We start from the raw sequence: 10061 nt of genomic DNA, 5'->3' as shown, positions 1-10061 counted from the left end.
AGGCTCTGGACGAGCGGCAGGAATTTAAGACTGAGTGCATCCTGTACAAGAAGGGGGGTAAGGAAGGGAACCATCTTGGTTCTAGTTGACAGAGATTAGTCAGTGGTCTGGTAAGACTTTCTCCACAGGTCCCTCAAGGGGTTTCTATGGCTTTTTCTCAAATGCATCTTTTCTTTTATTACCTTCATCAAAGTCATTAGTCTAGTTTTCACTTGCTCAGTGTTTCAGATAATGCAGATGAGGAGGAGAGGACAGATGATCAAGGCATTGAGACAGAGGCCTATATGTTTTACTCCTCTCTGACCTATGGTTGTCTGTGTGTCTGTCTGTGATCTCAGGAGAGCAGTTCTGGTGTTGCTGGACATAGTGCCCATCAAGAATGAGAAGAAGGGAGAGGAGTGCTGTTCCTGGTCTCCCACAAGGGACATCACAAGCGACCAGGAAGGACCAGAGACCAGGGGACCATGGACAGACTCAGCACTGGTGAGGGAGAGAGGGGATGGAGGGAGAGGGATGGACAGTTACTGATGAACAATGAATACGCTAATTACAGTACATCAAAAGGATCTGTCTCCCTCCACTCCACACCCCTCGGCCGTGTCTCTCCCTCCACCCCCACCCCTCGGCCTGCCGGTCCCCAGACGAGGAGGACAGGTCTGGAGGTGCACCAGATCAACCGCCCCCCAGGCTTTGACCACAACCGCCGGCGTAGTCGGGCCGTACTCTACCAGTTGTCTGGCCACTTGCAGAAACAGGACAAGAGCAAGCTCGATCAACAACGTGTACACTGTAACACATGGAGGGACAGTTACAGAAAACATCTTTGCAGTTAGCTACTGGAATTATATAGAGCTGTAAAGAGCGATGCATTATGGGGGGTCTGTTTAGAGCGCGTGTCGCACGACACGTCCCCATATCACCCAGTTAGCAACATGTTTGTCCAATACATCCAACATCATCCTATCACTCTTATGTTCTCCAATACAGCCCATATCTCATCCTATCACTCTTATGTTCTCCAATACTGCCCATATCTCATCCTATCACTCTTATGTTCTCCAATACAGCCCATATCTCATCCTATCACTCTTATGTTCTCCAATACAGCCCATATCTCATCCTATCACTCTTATGTTCTCCAATACATCCCATATCTCATCCTATCATTATGTTCTCCAATACATCTCACATCATCCTATCACTCTTATGTTCTCCAATACAGCCCATATCTCATCCTATCACTCTTATGGTTCTCCAATACAGCCCATATCTCATCCTATCACTCTTATGTTCTCCAATACTGCCATATCTCATCCTATCATCACTCTTATGTTCTCCAATACTGCCCATATCTCATCCTATCACTCTTATGTTCTCCAATACAGCCATATCTCATCCTATCACTCTTATGTTCTCCAATATGCCCATATCTCACCCTATCACTCTTTATGTTCTCCAATACAGCCCATATCTCATCCTATCACTCTTATGTTCTCCAATACAGCCCATATCTCATCCTATCACTCTTATGTTCTCCAATACATCCCATATCTCATCCTATCACTCTATGTTCTCCAATACATCTCACATCATCCATCACTCTTATGTTCTCCACTACAGCCCATATCTCATCCTATCACTCTTATGTTCCAATACAATCTAACATCATCCCATCACTCTTATGTTCTCCATACAGCCCATATCTCATCCCATCACTCTTATGTTCTCCAATACAGCCCATATCTCATCCTATCATCACTCTTATGTTCTCCAATACTGCCCATATCTCATCCTATCACTCTTATGTTCTCCAATACAGCCCATATCTCATCCTATCACTCTTATGTTCTCCAATACATCCCATATCTCATCCTATCACCTCTTATGTTCTCCAATACATCTCACATATCCCATCACTCTTATTTCTCCACTACAGCCCATATCTCATCCTATCACTCTTATGTTCTCCAACACATCACATCATCCATCACTCTTATGTTCTCCACACAGCCCATATCTCATCCCATCACTCTTATGTTCTCCAATACAGCCCATATCTCATCCTATCATCACTCTTATGTTCTCCAATACTGCCCATATCTCATCCTATCACTTTATGTTCTCCAATACTGCCCATATCTCATCCATCACTCTTATGTTCTCCAATACAGCCCATATCTCATCCTATCACTCTTATGTTCTCCAATACTGCCCATATCTCATCCTATCACTCTTATGTTCTCCAATACAGCCCATATCTCATCCTATCACTCTTATGTTCTCCAATACTGCCCATATCTCATCCTATCACTCTTATGTTCTCCAATACTGCCCATATCTCATCCCATCACTCTTATGTTCTCCAATACATCTCACATCATCCCATCACTCTTATGTTCTCCAATACTGCCATATCTCATCCTATCACTCTTATGTTCTCAATACTGCCCATATCTCATCCTATCACTCTTATGTTCTCCACTACAGCCCATATCTCATCCTATCACTCTTATGTTCTCCAATACAGCCCATATCTCATCCTATCACTCTTATGTTCTCCAATACTGCCCATATCTCATCCTATCATCACTCGTATGTTCCCAATACTGCCCATATCTCATCCTATCACTCTTATGTTCTCCAATACTGCCCATATTCATCCTATCACTCTTATGTTCTCAATACTGCCCATATCTCATCCTATCATCACTCTTATGTTCTCCAATACTGCCCATATCTCATCCTATCACTCTTATGTTCTCCAATACTGCCCATATCTCATCCTATCACTCTTATGTTCTCCAATACAGCCCATATCTCATCCTATCACTCTATGTTCTCCAATACTGCCCATATCTCATCCTATCACTCTTATGTTCTCCAATACTGCCCATATCTCATCCCATCACTCTTATGTCTCCAATACTGCCCATATCTCATCCTATCACTCTTATGTTCTCAATACTGCCCATATCTCATCATATCACTCTTATGTTCTCCAATACTGCCCATATCTCATCCTATCACTCTTATGTTCTCCAATACTGCCCATATCTCATCCTATCACTCTTATGTTCTCCAATACAGCCCATATCTCATCCTATCACTCTTATGTTCTCCAATACAGCCCATATCTCACCCTATCACTCTTATGTTCTCCAATACTGCCCATATCTCATTCTATCACTCCTATGTTCTCCAATACTGCCCATATCTCATCCTATCACTCTTATGTTCTCCAATACTGCCCATATCTCATCCTATCACTCTTATGTTCTCCAATACTGCCCATATCTCATCCTATCACCCTATCACTCTTATGTTCTCCAATACTGCCCATATCTCATCCTATCACTCTTATGTTCTCCAATAGCCCATATCTCATCCTATCATCACCCTCACTCTTATGTTCTCCAATACTGCCCATATCTCATCCTATCACTCTTATGTTCTCCAATACAGCCCATATCTCATCCTATCACTTATGTTCTCCAATACAGCCCATATCTCATCCTATCACTCTTATGTTCTCCAATACTGCCCATATCTCATCCTATCACTCTTATGTTCTCCAATACAGCCCATATCTCATCCTATCACTCTTATGTTCTCCAATACAGCCCATATCTCATCCTATCACTCTTATGTTCTCCAATACAGCCCATATCTCATCCTATCACTCTTATGTTCTCCAATACAGCCCATATCTCATCCTATCACTCTTATGTTCTCCAATACTGCCCATATCTCATCCTATCACTCTTATGTTCTCCAATACTGCCCATATCTCATCCTATCACTCTTATGTTCTCCAATACAGCCCATATCTCATCCTATCACTCTTATGTTCTCCAATACTGCCCATATCTCATCCATCACTCTTATGTTCTCCAATACAGCCCATATCATCCATCATCACTCTTATGTTCTCCAATACTGCCCATATCTCATCCTATCACCTTATGTTCTCCAATACTGCCCCATTCTCATCCATCGGATCCTTGTCTCCAATACAGCCCATATTCTCATCCTATCACTCTTATGTTCTCCAATACTGCCCATATCTCATCCTATCACTCTATGCTCTCCAATACAGCCCATATCTCATCCTATCACTCTTATGTTCTCCAATACTGCCCATATCTCATCCTATCACTCTTATGTTCTCCAATACTGCCCATATCTCATCCTATCACTCTTATGTTCCTCAATACAGCCCATATCTCATCCTATCACTCTTATGTTCTCCAATACTGCCCATATCTCATCCTATCACTCTTATGTTCTCCAATACTGCCCATATCTCATCCTATCACTCTTATGTTCTCCAATACTGCCCATATCTCATCCTATCACTCTTATGTTCTCCAATACTGCCCATATCTCATCCTATCACTCTTATGTTCTCCAATACTGCCCATATCTCATCCTATCACTCTTATGTTCTCCAATACTGCCCATATCTCATCCTATCACTCTTATGTTCTCCAATACTGCCCATATCTCATCCTATCCTCACTCTTATGTTCTCCAATACTGCCCATATCTCATCCCATCACTCTTATGTTCTCCAATACTGCCCATATCTCATCCCATCACTTATGTTCTCCAATACTGCCCATATCTCATCCTATCACTCTTATGTTCTCCAATACTGCCCATATCTCATCCTATCACTCTTATGTTCTCCAATACTGCCCATATCTCATCCCATCACTCTTATGTTCTCCAATACTGCCCATATCTCATCCTATCACTCTTATGTTCTCCAATACTGCCCATATCTCATCCTATCACTCTTATGTTCTCCAATACTGCCCATATCTCATCCTATCCTCACTCTTATGTTCTCCAATACTGCCCATATCTCATCCTATCACTCTTATGTTCTCCAATACAGCCCATATCTCACCCTATCACTCTTATGTTCTCCAATACTGCCCATATCTCATCCTATCACTCTTATGTTCTCCAATACTGCCCATATCTCATCCTATCACTCTTATGTTCTCCAATACTGCCCATATCTCATCCTATCACTCTTATGTTCTCCAATACTGCCCATATCTCATCCTATCACCCTATCACTCTTATGTTCTCCAATACTGCCCATATCTCATCCTATCACTCTTATGTTCTCCAATACAGCCCAATCTCCATCCTATCACCCTATCACTCTTATGTTCTCCAATACTGCCCATATCTCATCCTATCACTCTTATGTTCTCCAATACAGCCCATATCTCATCCTATCACTCTTATGTTCTCCAATACAGCCCATATCGCATCCTATCACTCTTATGTTCTCCAATACTGCCCATATCTCATCCTATCACTCTTATGTTCTCCAATACAGCCCATATCTCATCCTATCACTCTTATGTTCTCCAATACTGCCCATATCTCATCCTATCACGCTTATGTTCTCCAATACTGCCCATATCTCATCCTATCACTCTTATGTTCTCCAATACAGCCGCATATCTCATCCTATCACTCTTATGTTCTCCAATACAGCCCATATCTCATCCTATCACTCTTATGTTCTCCAATACAGCCCATATCTCATCCTATCACTCTTATGTTCTCCAATACTGCCCATATCTCATCCTATCACTCTTATGTTCTCCAATACTGCCCATATCTCATCCTATCACTCTTATGTTCTCCAATACAGCCCATATCTCATCCTATCACTCTTATGTTCTCCAATACTGCCCATATCTCATCCTATCACTCTTATGTTCTCCAATACAGCCCATATCTCATCCTATCACTCTTATGTTCTCCAATACTGCCCATATCTCATCCTATCACTCTTATGTTCTCCAATACTGCCCATATCTCATCCTATCACTCTTATGTTCTCCAATACAGCCCATATCTCATCCTATCACTCTTATGTTCTCCAATACAGCCCATATCTCATCCTATCACTCTTATGTTCTCCAATACTGCCCATATCTCATCCTATCACTCTTATGTTCTCCAATACTGCCCATATCTCATCCTATCACTCTTATGTTCTCCAATACAGCCCATATCTCATCCTATCACTCTTATGTTCTCCAATACAGCCCATATCTCATCCTATCACTCTTATGTTCTCCAATACTGCCCATATCTCATCCTATCACTCTTATGTTCTCCAATACTGCCCATATCTCATCCTATCACTCTTATGTTCTCCAATACTGCCCATATCTCATCCTATCACTCTTATGTTCTCCAATACTGCCCATATCTCATCCTATCACTCTTATGTTCTCCAATACTGCCCATATCTCATCCTATCACTCTTATGTTCTCCAATACTGCCCATATCTCATCCTATCACTCTTATGTTCTCCAATACTGCCCATATCTCATCCTATCCTCACTCTTATGTTCTCCAATACTGCCCATATCTCATCCCATCACTCTTATGTTCTCCAATACTGCCCATATCTCATCCCATCACTTATGTTCTCCAATACTGCCCATATCTCATCCTATCACTCTTATGTTCTCCAATACTGCCCATATCTCATCCTATCACTCTTATGTTCTCCAATACTGCCCATATCTCATCCCATCACTCTTATGTTCTCCAATACTGCCCATATCTCATCCTATCACTCTTATGTTCTCCAATACTGCCCATATCTCATCATATCACTCTTATGTTCTCCAATACTGCCCATATCTCATCCTATCACTCTTATGTTCTCCAATACTGCCCATATCTCATCCTATCACTCTTATGTTCTCCAATACAGCCCATATCTCATCCTATCACTCTTATGTTCTCCAATACTGCCCATATCTCATCCTATCACTCTTATGTTCTCCAATACTGCCCATATCTCATCCTATCACTCTTATGTTCTCCAATACTGCCCATATCTCATCCTATCACTCTTATGTTCTCCAATACTGCCCATATCTCATCCTATCACCCTATCACTCTTATGTTCTCCAATACTGCCCATATCTCATCCTATCACTCTTATGTTCTCCAATACAACCCATATCTCATCCTATCACCTATCACTCTTATGTTCTCCAATACTGCCCATATCTCATCCTATCACTCTTATGTTCTCCAATACTGCCCATATCTCATCCTATCACTCTTATGTTCTCCAATACAGCCCATATCTCATCCTATCACTCTTATGTTCTCCAATACAGCCCATATCTCATCCTATCACTCTTATGTTCTCCAATACTGCCCATATCTCATCCTATCACTCTTATGTTCTCCAATACTGCCCATATCTCATCCTATCACTCTTATGTTCTCCAATACTGCCCATATCTCATCCTATCACTCTTATGTTCTCCAATACTGCCCATATCTCATCCTATCACTCTTATGTTCTCCAATACTGCCCATATCTCATCCTATCACTCTTATGTTCTCCAATACTGCCCATATCTCATCCTATCACTCTTATGTTCTCCAATACTGCCCATATCTCATCCTATCACTCTTATGTTCTCCAATACTGCCCATATCTCATCCTATCACTCTTATGTTCTCCAATACTGCCCATATCTCATCCTATCACTCTTATGTTCTCCAATACTGCCCATATCTCATCCTATCACTCTTATGTTCTCCAATACTGCCCATATCTCATCCTATCACTCTTATGTTCTCCAATACTGCCCATATCTCATCCTATCACTCTTATGTTCTCCAATACTGCCCATATCTCATCCTATCACTCTTATGTTCTCCAATACAGCCCATATCTCATCCTATCACTCTTATGTTCTCCAATACTGCCCATATCTCATCCTATCACTCTTATGTTCTCCAATACAGCCCATATCTCATCCTATCACTCTTATGTTCTCCAATACTGCCCATATCTCATCCTATCACTCTTATGTTCTCCAATACAGCCCATATCTCATCCTATCACTCTTATGTTCTCCAATACTGCCCATATCTCATCCTATCACTCTTATGTTCTCCAATACTGCCCATATCTCATCCTATCACTCTTATGTTCTCCAATACAGCCCATATCTCATCCTATCACTCTTATGTTCTCCAATACAGCCCATATCTCATCCTATCACTCTTATGTTCTCCAATACTGCCCATATCTCATCCTATCACTCTTATGTTCTCCAATACTGCCCATATCTCATCCTATCACTCGTATGTTCTCCAATAGCAAGCCCATATCTCATCCTATCACTCTTATGTTCTCCAATACAGCCCATATCTCCTCCTAATTCACTCTTATGTTCTCCAATACTGCCCATATCTCATCCTATCACCTCTATGTTCTCCAATACTGCCCATATCTCATCTATCACTCTTATGTTCTCCCAATACTGCCCATATCTCATCCTATCACTCTTATGTTCTCCAATACTGCCCATATCTCATCCTATCACTCTTATGTTCTCCAATACTGCCCATATCTCATCCTATCACTCTTATGTTCTCCAATACTGCCCCATATCTCATCCTATCACTCTATGTTCTCCAATACTGCCCATATCTCATCCTATCCTCACTCTTATGTTCTCCAATACGCCCATATCTCATCCCATCACTCTTATGTTCTCCAATACTGCCCATATCTCATCCCATCACTTATGTTCTCCAATACTGCCCATAGCTCATCCTACCACTCTTATGTTCTCCAATACTGCCCATATCTCATCCTATCACTCTTATGTTCTCCAATACTGCCCATATCTCATCCCATCACTCTTATGTTCTCCAATACTGCCCATATCTCATCCTATCACTCTTATGTTCTCCAATACTGCCCATATCTCATCATATCACTCTTATGTTCTCCAATACTGCCCATATTCTCATCCTAATCCTCACTCTTATGTTCTCCAATACTGCCCATATCTCATCCTATCACTCTTATTGTTCTCCAATACAGCCCATATCTCACTCCTATCACTCTTATGTTCTCCAATACTGCCCATATCTCATTCTATCACTCTTATGTTCTCCAATACTGCCCATATCTCATCCTATCACTCTTATGTTCTCCAATACTGCCCATATTCTCATCCTATCACTCTTATGTTCTCCAATACTGCCCATATCTCATCCTATCACCCTATCACTCTTATGTTCTCCATACTGCCATATTCTCATCCTATCACCTTATGTTCTCCCAATACAGCCCATATTCATCCTATCACCCTATCACTCTTATGTTCGTCCAATACTGCCCATATCTCATCCTATCACTCTTATGTTCTCCAATACAGCCCATATCTCATCCTATCACTCTTATGTTCTCCAATACAGCCCATATCTCATCCTATCACTCTTAGTTCTCCAAGACTGCCCATATCTCATCCTATCACTCTTATGTTCTCCAATACAGCCCATATCTCATCCTATCACTTCTTATGTTCTCCAATACTGCCCATATCTCATCCTATCACTCTTATGTTCTCCAATACTGCCCATATCTCATCCTATCACATCTTATGTTCTCCAATACAGCGCCATATCTCATCCTATCACTCTTATGTTCTCCAATACAGCCCATATCTCATCCTATCACTCTTATGTTCTCCAATACAGCCCATATCTCATCCTATCACTCTTATGTTCTCCAATACTGGCCCATATCTCATCCTATCACTCTTATGTTCTCCAATTACTGCCCATATCTCATCCTAATCACTCTTATGTTCTCCAATACAGCCCATATCTCATCCTATCACTCTTATGTTCTCCAATACTGCCCATATCTCATCCTATCACTCTTATGTTCTCCAATACAGCCCATATCTCATCCTATCACTCTTATGTTCTCCAATATGCCCATATCTCATCTATCACTCTTATGTTCTCCAATACTGCCCATATCTCATCCTATCACTCTTATGTTCTCCAATACAGCCCATATCTCATCCTATCACTCTTATGCTCTCCAATACAGCCCATATCTCATCCTATCACTCTTATGTTCTCCAATACTGCCCATATCTCATCCTATCACTCTTATGTTCTCCAATACTGCCCATATCTCATCCTATCACTCTTATGTTCTCCAATACAGCCCATATCTCATCCTATC

At 41.3% G+C, this 10061-nt stretch overlaps 1 protein-coding gene across 1 annotated transcript in view; it reads left to right on the top strand.

Annotated features, from left to right (window-relative positions):
- Positions 1-682: 682 nt before the first annotated feature.
- LOC116366235 (potassium voltage-gated channel subfamily H member 4-like) overlaps positions 683-10061 on the top strand; it is a gene marked incomplete at its 3' end in the record, with an annotated part of 57296 nt that continues 47917 nt past the window's right edge. The window contains exon 1 of the mRNA XM_031818468.1: positions 683-780. The remainder of the gene's footprint in view (positions 781-10061) is intronic.

The sequence above is a fragment of the Oncorhynchus kisutch genome, unplaced genomic scaffold, assembly GCF_002021735.2.
Source record: "Oncorhynchus kisutch isolate 150728-3 unplaced genomic scaffold, Okis_V2 scaffold1417, whole genome shotgun sequence".
NCBI lineage: Eukaryota > Metazoa > Chordata > Actinopteri > Salmoniformes > Salmonidae > Oncorhynchus > Oncorhynchus kisutch.
The sequence above is the reverse complement of the archived record's forward strand: the minus strand, read 5'-3'. Positions and strand labels throughout refer to the sequence as shown.